The 15982-nt window shown below is 54.6% G+C and overlaps 1 long non-coding RNA gene across 1 annotated transcript; it reads right to left on the bottom strand.

Annotated features, from left to right (window-relative positions):
• Nucleotides 1-274: 274 nt before the first annotated feature.
• Nucleotides 275-15718, bottom strand: LOC106025287 (uncharacterized). Its single transcript, XR_001198857.3, has 2 exons — nucleotides 15465-15718; nucleotides 275-687 (listed from the first exon to the last, which is right to left on the bottom strand). It is a non-coding gene; the product is annotated as an uncharacterized LOC106025287 (long non-coding RNA).
• Nucleotides 15719-15982: the final 264 nt, after the last annotated feature.

Raw genomic sequence — 15982 nt, 5'->3', positions numbered from 1 at the left:
CCCCTGTCCTCTCATGGGCTCAGCCTGCCCTGGCGAAGCGCTCGTGTCCCCCGGGAGGTGTCTGCTAAGCCCCACTCGGCCACCCTCCGTCCGGCTGGCTCCTGCGGCTACCGCCAGGGACCAGGAGGCCTCCTGGCCAGAAGCTCAGCGCCTGCCAGCGCGACCCTGGCACCGCTCTGGGCTCGAGCCATGGCCCTGGGAAAATGATGGACCTCCTCATCTCCCGCTGCCAGGACGGAGACAATAAAACCCACTTCCCAGGGAGCCGCGCGAATTAATTACTTGAACGTTTATTAAGTGCTTTGAAGATGAATGTGTGAAGTGTTCACTTTTTCCCTTCCTTGCCCTCGGGTTTTCCTAAGCAGGACGAGGAGTCGGAAGCAGCCAAGTCCAGAGCTCGCATGGAAAGTTCAGGGCATCTCCCCGGGGCGCCAGGCACATCATTAACGCTCTCTGGAGTTTCAGCCTGTGCAGCCCGGAGATACAATGAGCTGTAGAAACTCACGGAGGGAAGAGTCCTCCCGGGCAGGCTGGAAACTCACACCGAGCCGCTTTCCTGCTTTTCTTCACGTATGCGGCGGGTGCATAGCTCGCTGGGGACTCTTCCGTGTGCCGGGGATTCCTCTGCAGGCAGAAGTATGGCGGTAAACAACCCAGCAAAAATGCCTCCACGATAGTACTGATAATCTGCCGAGAGGGTAAAGGAGGTTCACTGCAAACAAGAAAGACTGGATTGGTGCACACGCGCACACATGCACACACACACACATTTGCAAGATGGTAAAAGTGACAAGAAGGAAGCCAATCAGGGAAGACAGAAACGGCGAGGATGGTGGGCAGACTCTCCTCTGCTGCGGGACGGTCAGCGAAACCTGGGAGGGAGGAGGCAGGCGAGCACACGGAGAGCTGTCTAGGAGAAGGGCCACCGTGTGCAAGGCAGTGAGGCCGGAGAGTACCAGAGAGGAGGGAAGCAGGAGCCAGCGGAGGTGAGGGAGGGGTCACGGTGGGGAGGGAAGGGCGGGCACAGGAAGCCCTGCGGGTCACCAGGACTTTGCCTTCATCTGAGTGTCACAGAACCCTACTGGAGGTGAATGTCTGGGTGGATGGGCGGGCAGATGGGTGTTTAGAGTGGATGGATGGATGGATGGGTAGATGGGTGGATGAATAGATGGGTGGATGGATGGATGGGAGGATGGATGGATGGATGGATGGGTGGGTGGGTGGATGAATGGATGGGTGGGTGAATGGATGGATGGTTGATAGATGGGTGGATGGATGGATGGACGGGTGGAGGGATGGATGGGTGGATGGATGGATGGACAGGTGGAGGGATGGATGGGTGGATGGATGGAGGGGTGGAGGGATGGATGGATGGATGGATGGATGGATGGATGGATGGATAGATGAATAGATGGATGCATGGAGGCATGGATGGATGGATAGATGGGTGGATGGATGGATGGCTGGATAGGTGGATGAATGGATGAGTGGGTGGATGAATAGATGGATGGATGAATGGATGGATGGATGAATGGATGGATAGATGGATGGATGGGTGGATAGGTGGATGAATGGATGAGTGGGTGGATGAATAGATGGATGGATGGATGAATGGATGGATGGATGGGTGGATGGATAGAGAGATGGGTGGATGGATGGATAGTTGGATAGATGGGTGGATGCATGGATACATAAATGAATGGATGGGTGGGTGAATACTCAGATGAGTGGGTGAATGGATGGGAAGATGGATGGATGGAGAAATGAATGAGTGGGTTGGTGGATGGGTGGATATTCAGATGAATGGGTAAGTGGTGGGTGGATGGATGGATATTTAGATAAATGGATACAAGCAGTCTTCTTAGTTGGAACCAACTGACTAACAGAGGGATCAAAATACATTTGGGATTCTGGGTATCTCACAGAATATACGAGAAATACCTGGCTGGAGTACACGGTTTCATAACACTGTCGCGCTGCTGCCTCTGGATTGACGCCGGGTCCACTCTCCACCTTCCCTGCCCCACTCCGGGCCCAGAAGCTGACCTGAGTGGCCTTGTGCAGTGTTTTCTCTGGTGCTGGCAGGAGATCAGAGGGAGGGAGGAGCATGTTGACAGGGTGTTTATGCCCCCAGTCCACTCCATGCCAGGTCACCTAAGTCAATCCTGTTCCCCTAACAAATGCCACAGCTGCTCTCTCCCAGCTCTCACCACCCAGGTCCAGGGGCGGGGCTAGTTCCAGCCTCATAGTCCTGCGCCATTCCCGTCCCCACACGGCCCACACTTGTGTTAATCGCTTCTGCTTAAAACTGTCAAATGCCCAGGTGGGCAGACAGCCTTGGTGTCTGGCTGTGTCCTGCTCCTGTTGGTTCCGTCACTTTGGAAGCGCCTCGTGCCTGGCGAGCGCCAGTTCTATTAGCACGGCAGGGAAGTGGCAGAGGAGTGAATGCGTGAATAGCCAGGTGGACATTCAGAGGGACACGTGGGTGGGGAGGGCAGGCTGGCGGGTGGCACTGAGTGAGCAGAAGTCTAAGTTGCAACCAACTGACTCTAATAGCGGAAAAAATATATAAATGGCACCTGGCAGTTCATGCAATTGTCAAGGACGATGCCAGGCATAAAACAAGAGAGGGCAGGCATCGGGGGCAGCAGTGTACCAACGGCAACTACCCAGTGAGGATGCGCAGCGGTGATGTTGGAATTTCCCTCAGTGCTGCACAGATATATTCAGGGGAGTTTAATTAAGTGGTTTTGGGAGCAAACAGCCCTTTGAAGCATATACAACGCTATTCCAGGGCTGGTCTCTTCCCCCAGCAAGCTTTCTTACTGGTGCAACCTAGAGATAAAGACCCGAGAAATGCAGGCCTTTGAGATCAAATCAACCTGGCAAGGTGGAGTTTCCAAAAATTAACATCAATTAAATCAGTGTCTGGGGCAAGAGAAATGTCGGGGATCAATATCGCAATCTTATCAGCCCTCTCTTAGACACATATATTAAGCATTAGCATATTAAAGCCCCCCAAAAGCCCTGCAGGCAAAACATTTAAAAAAAAAAAAAGTTGAGTTGACTTTTTTCTAATTGCAAATGTATCCACCCTGACATCGTTTGTCATATAACAGCCGGGTAGCGTGAGTGGCCTGGTAACGAGACGTAGTTATCAGATGCTGGAAGAATATGAGAATGTGGTGGGGTGGAGGCCTAGGATGGCTCGCCCTCACAGGGGGGCTGGGTGTAGAACCCCCCAAGGTGTGGGGGTGATAAAGAGGCTCCTTGGCGATGTAAAAGGAGACACCAAGCGATGCTGGGAAGCGGAGTTGGAGCACCACTGTCTTTCCTCCGGGGGCCTGAGTACAAGCAGAATCAGGGGCAGGTCTTGGGGGACAAGTGGGACTCCCCAAGTCCAATCTCATTCCCTGGGGTAAAAGCGGGCCACAGATACAGCTCCGAGGAGATCAGCCTAACCGCTCAGACACAAGACCTCAGCCTGCTCATGCGAGGAGGTGGCTCAGACTCACTCGGAGCACCCCAGAATCAGAGTCCCAGTGACTGCACAGGTCCACCCCAGCTGGGATGAAGAGCGGTTAAACTCAGCTGCACTCAGGATCATGGTGCCTGGTGTTCTCTAGAGCCTGTAATACACAGGTGACCTTTGCCCATCATCGGGGGACCTGGAGGGCTCACTCTTTCCCTGTGTGTGTGAGGATAAACAGCCCACTGGACGCACCGTAGAAAACCGACGATAATCCAGGTCTCTCATTGCACAGATTGGGCAAACCGAGGCCCAGAGAAGGAAGAATGCAAAGCTGGCTCTGTCCACACATCCAGGGCAGGAGCCAGGCCATGTCCTCCTCCCACTATTCGGTGCAGCAAGAAGGCCTTTGCTAAGCGGCCTTGGATCCCAGCTCCAGGAAAGAAGCATAGAGATATGAACTCCATTTGCCATTGGGTGCCTCACAGTTGCCAAAACCTCCAAAAACAATAAACCTTTTTGGAGAGAATGGAATTAGGTTTCCAGCTGTTGTTCAGCCTCCAGGGTGGGCAGGAGAGCTGTGAGCCGGGAGGATGGATCAGGACTCCCTGCAGCTGCAGGGCCCGGCCTGGTTTGTCACAGGGCGGCTCTGACCTCTGCTCTCCAGCTTCGTGCTCAGTGCCACCGCCTTTAGAACACATCCGCTTCCATCCCTGTCACCCTGCCACAGCACTCTAGGCTGACCATGTCACTCCACGCCGCCTCTAGGGCAAAGCCGATTCCTCACCAGAGTGTGTGCAGGCAGAGGTTCCAAGCCACATCCCCCTGCCCAGCTCCAGGCCCCGCCCGCTCCTCTGGATCTCCCTCTAGAACCTTTGCACTGAGCTCCATCTCAGCCCCGTTTTTATCTGTGACAGAGTCTCCTTAAGTCACTGAGCTGTCCATGCTGGGCTGGAATGTTCGATGCTCCTGCCTCAGCCTCCCACAGGGCGAGGGTGACAGGTGTGCACCACCAGGTCCAGCCCTCCATGCGTTGGGCCCTGCCTTCACCTGGAGCACCCTCACCCCAGGTCCATCTCTCAGGCTTTCTCTTCCCTTCAGTCTCCTGGTCAGTGAGTTCTCGGGGCAGAACGTTGGGCGTGGCTCTGGCAGGGTCTGCACGGTCCCTTAGCTCCTGTGGAACCACAAGTCCTCCTCCAGGGCAGAGAATATCAAGGTTAATAAGGTGACTGATGGGCCGCAGGCCGGGTGGGTGAAGGCCGAGGATAGTTATTAAGCTCCACCTGATGCCGGATGAAAGGTGGCTTCGGACAGAGGCCTGTGATTAGGGCTCAGCTGGGTCAGGGCCCGGCTGCAGGCAGTGGCTGGAGAAGCCTGGGCTCCCTCTCCATGAAAGTGCAGCCTCACGGCAGGCTGCGACTCCTCGGCGCTGTCTTTGGTCCTCCAATTGCCACCCTGCCTGGCCTTCAGCGAGCAATGGCTCGTAAAACACCCGTGCTGTGCCCCTGAGAACTCCCAAGGTTATACCCCCAAGATTCCTCAGCAGACCTCGGGCACCAACTATGCCTCACGCGCACCTGCGGTGTCTGATCCACTGTGGTGCAACGCCTGGCATGCAGCATTGGCCACCCCCACACGGGGAAACTGAGGCCCAGGGGGTAAGGTAATGGCCTAGGGGGAGCCAGGGCCAGGACTCAGTCCCAGGCTCCTGACCCCCGGGGCTCTTCCCCCCACACTGCACGCCCCAGCGAGGATTTCAGGCAGCAACCCAGGGAAAGAAGAAAACCAGCACTCAGGAACCTTGGTCTGGTCCTCCCTTCCTTCCACTACAGGATTCACCCCCACCAAAGGATCCAGCCAGAGGATCCCCCCGCCAATGGATTCACCCCCCACCAAAGGATCCAGCCAGGGGACCCTCCCGCCAGTCGACTCTCGACCATGGCTGCAAGGACCTTCTGGATTCCATGAGCTGTAGAGGCGGAGCATCTTTCCCAAGGTGACAGCATAGTAGGCTTTTCCCAGCTCTCAGAGGGGCGGCATCACTAGAACATTCAAGGCCTGAACAGAAGGGATGTGTGTGTGTGTGTGTGTGTGTGTGTGTGTGTGTGTTTCCTTACACAGACGCAGGAAAGGCTGGGGGTTTTGATTGTTCTCAACCAGGAACCTACCCATCACCTGTCCAAAGGCCACCAATCTATTTTACCGTAACAGCCGTGCTACCCGCGATTTTATACAGGCTCAGAACCCTCCGTCGCCTTGCCCATCTGTGACACGGGAACCTCTTAAGGTGAAGAGCATGAGGAAATGTTTCTCTTTTAATCTCCCCTCACGGTCATATCAAGATAACCCTCAGCCAGCCTCCATGGATTCCTTTGTTGATTCAATAGTTACTGAGCCGAGTGTAACGTCTCCACGTCATCTCAGCACTGAGAAGCTAAGGCAGCAGAATCACAGTTCAAGCACAGCCCGGACACTTAGTGGCTTAGGAAAGTCTTGTCTCAAAATAAAAAATAAAAAGGGCCGGGGATGTGTAGCTGAGTGTGAAGTCCTGGCTCAGTCCCCCACTGAACAGTCAAACAGCTCATGGGTCAGCAAAAACAAACGCTGCCCAGTGTGCTCTGTGGGCTTGAGACAGAGCCAAGGGTGAGCTAGAAGCAGAGAACCCACTGCCCCTCAGCACTCCCCAGAGTTTCAGGGCTCCGTGCCTGCTCCAGGGTGGGGAACTGCCCTAGTCTTTAGAGCGGCAGTTTTTACTGGACCCTGAGCTCACGTCCACTCACCTGGGGGTTCAGACTGCTCTCTGACCCTCAGGCTTTACCAGGCCCTGAGCCACCTTCCTACCTCTATTCCTGGTCTGCAAAGTAATACTGATGGGCCCCCCAAGAAGCGCACCCCAGGCCTGAGGCGAGCACCCAAGGCGCTTCGCACACACTGCTGGCCGTAGAGCTGCAGTGGGCAGCTGCGAGCACCCAAGGCCCCGGCTGCTCCAGGGAATCGGGGTCTCCTTCCTGCTCAGGAAGCCCAGGAGCCCAGGCTGGGCGGCAGGGAGTCGAGGCCCCTGGGCGGAGCCAGCACCGCGGTGGGAAGGGGCCAGACACCGGCCAGGAGCCAGTGCAGAAGGGCTGCTGCCTGCCCATTTACTTCCGGGCCACTGGCCGCGGGGCAGCCCCGCAGCCCTCTCTCGCAAGTTTCCGCCATCTGCTCGGTGACCTCAATCCATTGCTACCGTGCACATTGCAACTGGCAGCCCCAGCAGGCAGGCTGGCACCGACCAAGGTGGAAAATGGGTCACACTGCGGAGTCCCCGGAGCGCGGCTGGGGCCCAGCTGGGGGGGGCCTGGACTCGAGAGGGACGCAGGCCGAAGATTCATCCTGCGGGGACCCCAGCGAGCCGCACCTCGGAAGCTCTTCGAGACAGCCCAGGGCAGGAACACCAGGAGCCAAGCAGGGATGAAGCTTGCCATCCAGGCCCTCGAATGCAGAGGATGACAGAGGTCGACAGAGGTCTTGCAGCGTTGCGGGGCAGGATCTGCAACTAACACTCGGAGGAGCTACTGTTCATAGAGAGGACAGAGCCTCAGTTTAGGGTGATACACAAGTTCCACAGGCAGGTTGCAGTGAGGCCCCTGAGGTATCTGGCACCACAGGACTGGACACTTAACATGGTTCAAGTGAGCGTCCCGTGTGGCGGTGCAGACCTGGGATTTGGGCACTTGGTAGACCGAGGCAGGAATGTCTCCAGTTCAAGGCCAGCCAGGGTGATTTAGTGAGACTCTGTCTCAAAAAATAAATAGCTGGGCGTGGTGGTACATGCCTGTAATCCCAGGTTGGGGAGGCTGAGGCAGGAGTGTTGCAAGTTTGAGACCAGCCTGGGCTACAACGTGAGCTCAACACCAGCCTGAACTGCACAGTGAGACCCTGTTTCAAAAAGACAAAACTGAATAAAGTGAATTTTAAAATAAATAAATGTTTAAAAGATGGATAAATGAATTTTACTATGAGCCTAAAACTGCTCTAAAAGTGAAGTCAAATGAAATTTCTAAATGGTTTAATGATTTTACTGCACTATAGTTAAGAGCCCCTTCCCAGGGGAACAGTAAAGGGTCAGTTCCCATGGGACCCAGTGCTTCCATTTTTGCCTCGTGGCCTGAGAAAGGTCAGATGTGTCCCTGTTATGCGAGGCATCAGAGAGGTGTTCCTTCCAGCATGGTTTGTGATGGTGCACAACTGGGAACAACCTCTGCGTTCGTGCACTGGGACAGAGCTGATAAATGTGTGTGATTTTAGTCAGTGGAATATTACACAGCAGAGAAAACACAATGGACTTATATCAGCGGCTGCCTAACATTATGACACCGGCCTCCCCAGCCTTTTTGAACTGGTATTCCTGAAGACAACGTTTTCACTGATGATGGAAGAGGATTTTATTTTTGTTTTCTCTACTTTTTATTAGTATATGTTTGCGATGCATAATAATTACATCCCACAGTGCTACCATCACCGCCTCAGGTGGCCTCAGATCACCAGGCACCAGACTCCTACGTGCAGAGCATGGCCCAGATCCCGTGTACACGCAGCTCACAGTAGACCACGTGCTCCTAGAAGCTACTGCTGCTGCTGGTCCTTCAGGAGGCAGGGCTCAGGCATTAAGGCAGAGAAGGGCATTTCCTAAGCACGGATAAAACTGTGCTTGCTAGCTGCACCCCGGGGGGGGGGGGAGATCCTGGATCTGGATCACAAATATGGAAAGATCTCTTAACACTGAGCTGGGGATTTAGCTCAGCGGCACAAGTCCTTGCCTGGAAAGTGCAACGTCATGAGTTCGTTTCCCGGTACCCTCCTCTCTCAAAAAAAAGAATACTGCTGGCGGGCATGGTGCCCGGGTCTGTATTCCCAGGAGAAGGGTGAAGGGAGGAAGCTGGGGCAGCAAGCTCGCTGTGAGTTCAAGGCCAACCTGGGCTACACATCAAGATTGTCAAACGACAATTAAGGTGGCACATTTTATGCTGTGCCTTTTAAAACTCGATTTCCTGGAGAAAGGAGATGGTGTGCCCGGTGGGAGGGTTCAGAAACGCAGCAGTGCGCATGTGGGCCGCAGTCCCTAGGGCAGGTGGCCGTGTGACACAGACTACGGAGGGCACAGTGCCCCATCTAGGGCCTCAGAGGAGCTGGGAGTCAGGAGGGCGCCATAAATAACAAGCTAAGGACTTGGCTGCCCAGGGCCAGGAATGCAGGGGCCCGCATCGCTGCGCCCCCGAATGAGCCCCGAAACCAGATCCCGGCGTGGCGCTCCGCATGGGGAGCAGGGCCCAAGCCAGCTGCTGGGGAGGCCCTTGGGGATTTGGCCGGCCGAGGGGGAAGCGGGGACACCTGGCCCGGGGCTGTGCCTGCCCCGTGTGACCCTCAGGCGTGCCCTGGCCCGGGCCATGGCTTTTATCCTCATCAGAGCCCTGGCCCCGACTGCAGCTGCCAGGCACGCTTGTGCTCCCAGCCCTGGACGCACGGCCACAGAGCGGCTCCCAGGACACCTCCGAGACTGCAGCCTGAGCCCAGCTCTGCCTCTCCAGCCTTAGAGACAGAGGCCTTCCGCCCGGCTCCTCCCAACCTGAGTCAGGTACCCAGGAAGCTAAGAAGACAAGGCCCGTGCCCTGGGGAGGCTGAGGCTGAGGCAGGAGGATCACTGCAAGTTCAAGGCCAGCCTGCATCTGCCTCAAAAACACAAGAATTAATTCAACAGCTAGTTTTATGTTAGGTGAACCCCACCCCAACGAAAGACAAACAGTTCTAGGGCTGCAAAGGCATCATGAGGTCTCCCTGTTCCTACTGACCCAAAGGAAGTACCCAAAACCACACTCTTCCTTTCCAGGTTGGAGAAATTCAGGTCCAGAAAGGAAACAGAAATGCCCTCTGCTCACAGACGTGCAGCTGGCACTGTCCTGTGCTCTTCCGACCTCTTTTCAAGATGCTTCTTGCACCATGTCACACTCCCAGGAACATCTGTCCCCTCCCCTGCCCAAGCTTTCTTTTCTTCTCTTTTTGTGTTTGCGCTTTTGTGTCACTTGGGCTGGCCTGGAGCTCACAGCAATCCTCCTGCCTCAGCCTCCTGATGGGTGGGATTCTAGGCAGGCAGCACCACACATTTGTAAACTTGAGATCCCGGCAAGACGTGATCTCTGTGCTGTGATCTGCAGGAGGACCTGGATGAGGACTAGTTTTTACTCACAGAGACACCACACTCTAACATGTACCAGGAAAAAACACAATGAGCTAACCAAGCTTTCTGCAGCAGAGACTAAGCCTGTGTCCAACCTGGTTTCCCTTTTTAAATGCGTTACTACCTGTTTGTCGCTGGGGTAGGGGCTGGGGGAGTTCTCAGATTGTCCACACAAAAGCTGGGGGGGTTCTGCCGTCTCTTTCCTTGCCAAGGGAAGTGCACTGTGCCAGTTTTGAAATAGACCTTTCGTTGAGGGAGTCGTTCAGAGGAAAATACAGATCAGATAATCCCGCGGGTGGGGCCATCCGGGAGGAGGAGCTGAGCAGGAACGTGACTCTCCGAGAGCCAGCACTCACGGAGTGGCAGCTGCGACATTCTGTGGCCCCGTGACAAGCCCCAGGCTTCCCTTGCTCTGAGCACGGCTATTTAGGGGCCCAGCCAGGCTTGGCGGTGGGACAGGTGGGCCCCGGAGGCCCCTGCCTGGGACACAGCAAGGCTCTGTCTGTGCAGCACAACTGCAGACCCACAGCGTGGTCCCTTCCCGCCCTGGTCCCCTTTCTCTGCCCAGAATTCTTGCAGGTGTCCCTGGCCTCCAGGGCCTTGCTGTTCCCCCGGCAAGGGGCTTTGAGGAAGGGTATAGATGAGACCTCAAAATGTCCACACTGAAGCCGAGCCCTCCCCCACCAAAACAAGTGCTTAACTCCAGCCTAGGCCGTACCTCGCTGATGGAGGAATTTGAGGACTCGTGACAGGTGGCAGGAGGAGACATTTTGGGGCAGTGTGGGACCTGCCAGTGTCTTTCAGGCACATCCCCCAGGCAGCTGGCGAGACCCATGTTCTCTTCCCGGGTCGGGTACGGCCAGCCCGCAGTGCTGGCTGCGGGTCCCAAGTCGTCCCGGCTCCCGGCTCCCAAGAGCCAACAAGCACCTGAGGTAGCAGCAGGGACACAGGCTAGGAGCCAGGGAGAGGTGGGGTTCGGTCCAGCTGTCCTGCTGTGCCACTCCAGGATGGCCTGAGAAGGCCAGCTTCTGGAAGGTCCTGTTGGAAGCGGCCCTGATCCATGGTAGGCAGTGCATGGTGGGGGCCCGGTAAAGGGTAACTATCTTTTTTGTTTGTTTATGTTTTTTGTTGCTGTTGCAGTGTGAGGACTAAACCAGTGGATGCTCTACCATGGAGGTACACTTCCAGCTCTTTTTAGAGCTGTCTCTTTTCAGAGACAGTCTCACTAAGTTGCCCGGGGTTGGCCTTGAATTCGTGATCCTCCTGCCTCAGCCTCCTGAGTAGCTGGGGTTACAGGCGTGTGCCACCATGTCCAGCAGTATCTGTCATTTCAAGGGAAATGTGAATTCTCTTTTAGACATAACCATCAAGCATATGACCTGGGGACTAACAGGAGACACAGCCCAACAAAATATCTGTGTGTGTGTGTGTGTGTGTGTGTGTGTGTGTGTGTACACAGACATTCCTCGTTTAACAACCAAGTTAGCTCCTGCAGCTAGGTCATTAATGAACTGCTCACTAAAGGAGGAACTATAGAATTATGTGCATTACAATATTCAGAACAAAGAAACAGGCAAAGGAAACTCTAACTCTAACTTGTAATGTGTAACAGCACTAAAGCTTCAGTACCGGACTGTGCCGTGCAGCCAGCCAAACTCAGGGCGCCGCGGCTGCACAAGCCACCGCCAGGCCGCTGCGGTGCTCTGGTTCCTGCGGCGTCCTGAGTCTGAGCCGGTGTTAACCAGGTGGGTCAAGGTGGACCGTGAAACGCGGTACCTGTGTGAGTTTTTGGTGGGGGAACGGACAGAACAATGAGTGGAGGAAGAAACAGGAGAAGGCATTTCTCCACGTAAATTTTATCCTTTCATCCTGGCAACGTTATCACTTTCCCTAACAAAATTCAGTTTAATGGGTGCATCATCCCAGGAGTGATGGTGCACACCTGTCATCCAGCACTCCAGGAGGCTGGGGCAGGAGGATGGAACGTTTGAGTCCATTTGTGGGCAACTTAGAGACTTAGCAAGATGCTATCTCACTCAGTCCTGAAGGCCCTGGATTGATCCCCAGTACTGCAACCAAAACAGAAGTTAAATAAAATAAAAAACATGCCATGCAGAAGACCCATCTGAAGCCCAGGTCACCTTGCCCTCCAGCCCTGCTCTGACCTCAAACAAGGACATTTCCTTGTCCTCGCCCAAGGACAACACAGAGTTCAAGCCATCGAGACAGGGACATAGCTCTGGGACAGAGAACCAAGTCAAGCCAAATTAATGGTTTTTCTTTCCTCTCCCAGCTGGCCTGCTGCAGAAGCAGTAGACACCAGAGGGAAACCTCTTGGCCCTTTAGGCTGACAAAGCCCATTAGCACCCCTGAGGCCGGAACCCGCCACCCCCCACACACACCTGTAACAGACGCTGGCCTGCAGGGTACAGGGATCCCTCACTGCGGAGACCCGGCCCACCCAGCCCCTTCCGGGTCTGGAGTTCTGATCTGTCATAACACTGTGTCTGTTTACCCGAAATATTTCCACCCAAAATGCTTGTTTGTGCAACCGCATGACATGTTGCTACAGCTCCTGACAGCTGAGCGAAGGGGCCTGAAATAGAAGACAAAGTAAACACATTTGCATAGAGTGTACCCGCAGCCTGAGCCCAGGGAAGCAGAGAAACCCAGGGCCCGGGACCGGAATCCCTTACCTACTCCTGCCCCGGCTCCAGGGTCCCCCACCGCCTTTTGTGTATTTATAGATTTGTTTTCTCCCTGCTCTCTGCTCCTGGAATGCAGCAGAGGCAGAAAGGAGGGCCCCGCCCTGGGTTCCTAAAGCTTCCTACTTTCCACCTGATCCACCTTTCTTGGAGGGACTGCAGATTCACCTGCTAGAGGGGTTTTCCTGAAAGGTCCGAGAATCTCAACCGCAGGACCCCAGTCCTGCATCAGACACGGGGGTTTCCCTGGCAGTGGTCATGTGGCTTCTCCACTCTCATCCGCTGTGTCCATCTCAGGTCCTTGAGGACACCACGTGATTAACATTTGAGATGTCTTGTGACGCGAGCGTTGCCTTCTTTACCCCCCTACTTGGGTCCTCAGGAAATCAAACGCCACCTCGTTTCACATTTCTGCCTTCTGTCTTCCTAAGAGAATCTTAAAGTAGCTCTGAGATAGTCTAGGGGCAGCCAGGTGGCAAGGTGGTAAATACCCACAATCCTAGCATTATAGGAGGCAGAGGCAGGAGGATTGCAAACTTCAGCTCAGCCTTACAACTAGGTGATCTATTAAGATCCTGTCTTATGATAAATTTAATACAAGGGCTGGGATGCAGCTCCCTATGAAGACTGCGTTCAATCCCCAATACCAGAAGGGGAAGAGGAGGAGGAGGAGGAGGAAGAGGAGGAGGAGGAGGTAGAAGAGGAGGAGGTGGTAGGATAGTTTCCAACATCTCATTCAGCATAGTAGTTCTCAAAGTGGGGTCCCTGGCATAGCAGTACAAAGACTCCGAGATGCATTTCTCACAAGCTTCTGGTTGGTGCCACTGCTCCGGGGAACAGGCTTGTAGTAGCCTGGCTGTCCCTGCCCTTGCTGTGTCCCAGATACAGATACAGCCCAACTCTGGTTGCCACAGGCAGACCCACTTGTGTTCCTGCCCAGAGGAGCTCCAATCTGTGCCTCCCAGGTCATGGATCCCGGTTCCCAGCATGCTTGCATCCCCGGGCAGGACCGAGACAGCATTTGCCTAGGGAAACCTGGCACCTACCGGGCCAGAAGAACCCAGCAAGGGCCGTGGTGTATGGTCACCAGCCTCCACCAGGACCCCACTGCCCTGCAGGTGACAGCCCCACAGTCAAACCCAGCCAGGGTGGCAGAGCAGGAGGGCGGCAGAGGCTTTGGGGAATCAGGGGCTTGGGGTACCACTCAGGAGCAGAGTGCTTGACTGGCATTCACACAGCCCTGAGTGCAGTCTCTAGCACTGTGAAACCAAAACAAAAAGTGGAATAAAGACACAAAGCTGAACATGGTGGCACAATCCTATATTCCCACCACTTCAGGTGGCTGAAGCAGGAGGATCATGCGTTGAAGGCTGGCTGGGCCGACTTAGTTAGACCTGTTTAAAAAACAGCAACAACAACAAAAAGACACACGCTCAGGAAGCGGAGGCAGGAAGATCACCAAGAGTCTGAGACTAGTCTGGGCAGCAGACTGAGATTCTGTCTCAAAAAAGCAAACATGGATGCATCGAAGTAGCTGGGTCCACTTGTTGCCTGGACCCAGAACACCCGGCCCACTCCATTTGATGACCTCTTGTCACCAGACCTGACATGGACAGAAAGTCTCACATCCCACACCCCAAGGAAAGTCCTCACAGTCAGCTCACTACAGCGCTTTAGAATAGACAGAGCAGCAGAGACGCAGAGAGGGAAGGTGACCCGCCAGAGACCACACGGGGAAGAGCTGAGAGTTGAAGCCTGATCAGTTGAGGCTCTTCCAGCCCTGGAAGGCTCACTACAAGCTTTCTGTCCCTCAAGAGTCTTCTGTGGTCACTCTCAAACATGCAGGCCCTCCTGTGAGGCCTCTGTGAGGACTGTCACATACTCTAACTTCACACCCCAGGGCCTTTGTATGTACTGTTTGTACCACCTGAGACATCTTTCACAGCAAGCTACAGGCTGCCACCTCTCCAGATCCTTGTTAGTTTCCTAGACCTGCCCTAGCCAAGGACCACTAATACCGTGGCTCAAAGCAAACACACATGTTACATCAGAATTTTGTAAGTAATAAATCTTGGTGAAACTGGGTGTTGGATACACACCTGTAATCCAAGCTACTCTAAAGGCTGAGGTAGGAGGATCATGATTTTAAAGTACGCCTAGTTGACTTGGGAAGACTTGGGCAAAATAAATTTTTAAAGGCGGGCATGTTGCTCAGTGGCACCTGCCTAGCATGTGCAAGCCCTGGGTTTAATCCCTAGTATACAGGTGGAGGGAAAGAAGAAAAGAAAGAGAAGCAGCCCAGTCATGGTGGTGCATGCCTGTAATCCCAGCTCTTGAGAGGCTGAGGCAGGAGGATTGCTGCAAGTTCAAAATGCAAGATCAGCTAGAACTGCATAGCAAGATCCTGTCTCAAAAAGACAACAGAAAAAAGGAAGAGAGAGAGAAAAGGAAAGAAAGGAAGAAAGAAAAATAAGAGAGAGAAGTTATGACTTATGTCTAGATGACCCCACAAAGCCTCATGTACTCATAGGTGGGGATAGGAGGGGGCTTTTCTTTTTTTTTTTTTTTTTTTGCTGGTACCGGGGATCGAACTCACGACCGCCTGCTTGCCAGGCAGGTGCTTATGCTGCTGAGCTAAATCCCCAGCCCCAGGAGGGGGCTTTTCAAAAGTGACTGAATCCAGGGTGTGTGACAACTGAATCAAACCACTGACCAGTGCCCCACCATTCTGGGTGAGGCTGCGTGGATTTACTGAAAACAGAAGCCACACGCAGGGTGTCCTGGCACCAGCCCACAGACCTAGTGGCCTGCACGGAGTTAACGAGAGGCTCTCTGCTCGCTGCCTCCTGCCTGCCTGCCCTGGACTGTTTGTCCTCCGCCCCGCCCTCTCCACGAGCTGTGCTTGGAGCCGCTCAAAGTCACACAAAGAGATCACCCGACTGAAACCTCCACAAACAGCGACCTAAATAAACCTTTCCTCCTTTAGCTTTGGGTGTCGGGTATTTTGTCCCAGCAACGAGACAGTAACTAAGACAGACATGTTCAGTGATAGACTGCACAGTGAATAAAAGGATACACAGATGGCCCCGGCCATGTTTCTTGGGGACAGCTGGTTTCTTCGTCTTTTCTGGCTTCCAGCACCTGCTGTCCCGTGACTGCAGCAGACCCCATTTCAGCCTCTTCCTCCTCATCGTATCTGCTTCTCGGACGCCAGTCTTCCTGCCTTGGAACCCCGAGATACCCCGGGGTAACGCCCCTCAAGACCTGCGCCAGCTGGAGGGCAAGCCGTGCCCTTGCGGAGCTCACTTCCGGGCTCAGCGCCAGGCACCGGAAGCGGTAAACGCTCGGCCCCGCCCAGCGCCTGCTTCTCTGTCGTCACTTCCGTTCCCCCCCCCCCAGCCTGCCCCTAGCGGAGATCAGCTGCAGCTCTGCAGGGTCCTCCCAAGGCAGGGACCTTGCTCAGTGTGAGCAGCAGGGAGTGATTGCTGTTATTCACCATCCAAGTGGTGCTTTTCTCTGGTCTGAGAGCCAGTTTGCTATGAAATGAATCTGTGCCCCAAGGGACACAGAAGGAAGCCAGGCCTCTGTAACCTG

The sequence above is a fragment of the Cavia porcellus genome, unplaced genomic scaffold (genome assembly GCF_034190915.1).
Source record: "Cavia porcellus strain 051 isolate PalLab524CR breed Dunkin Hartley unplaced genomic scaffold, mCavPor4.1 scaffold_16, whole genome shotgun sequence".
NCBI classification, from domain to species: Eukaryota; Metazoa; Chordata; class Mammalia; order Rodentia; family Caviidae; genus Cavia; species Cavia porcellus.
Note: the sequence above shows the minus strand (reverse complement) of the source record. Positions and strands in the feature narration are given on the sequence as shown.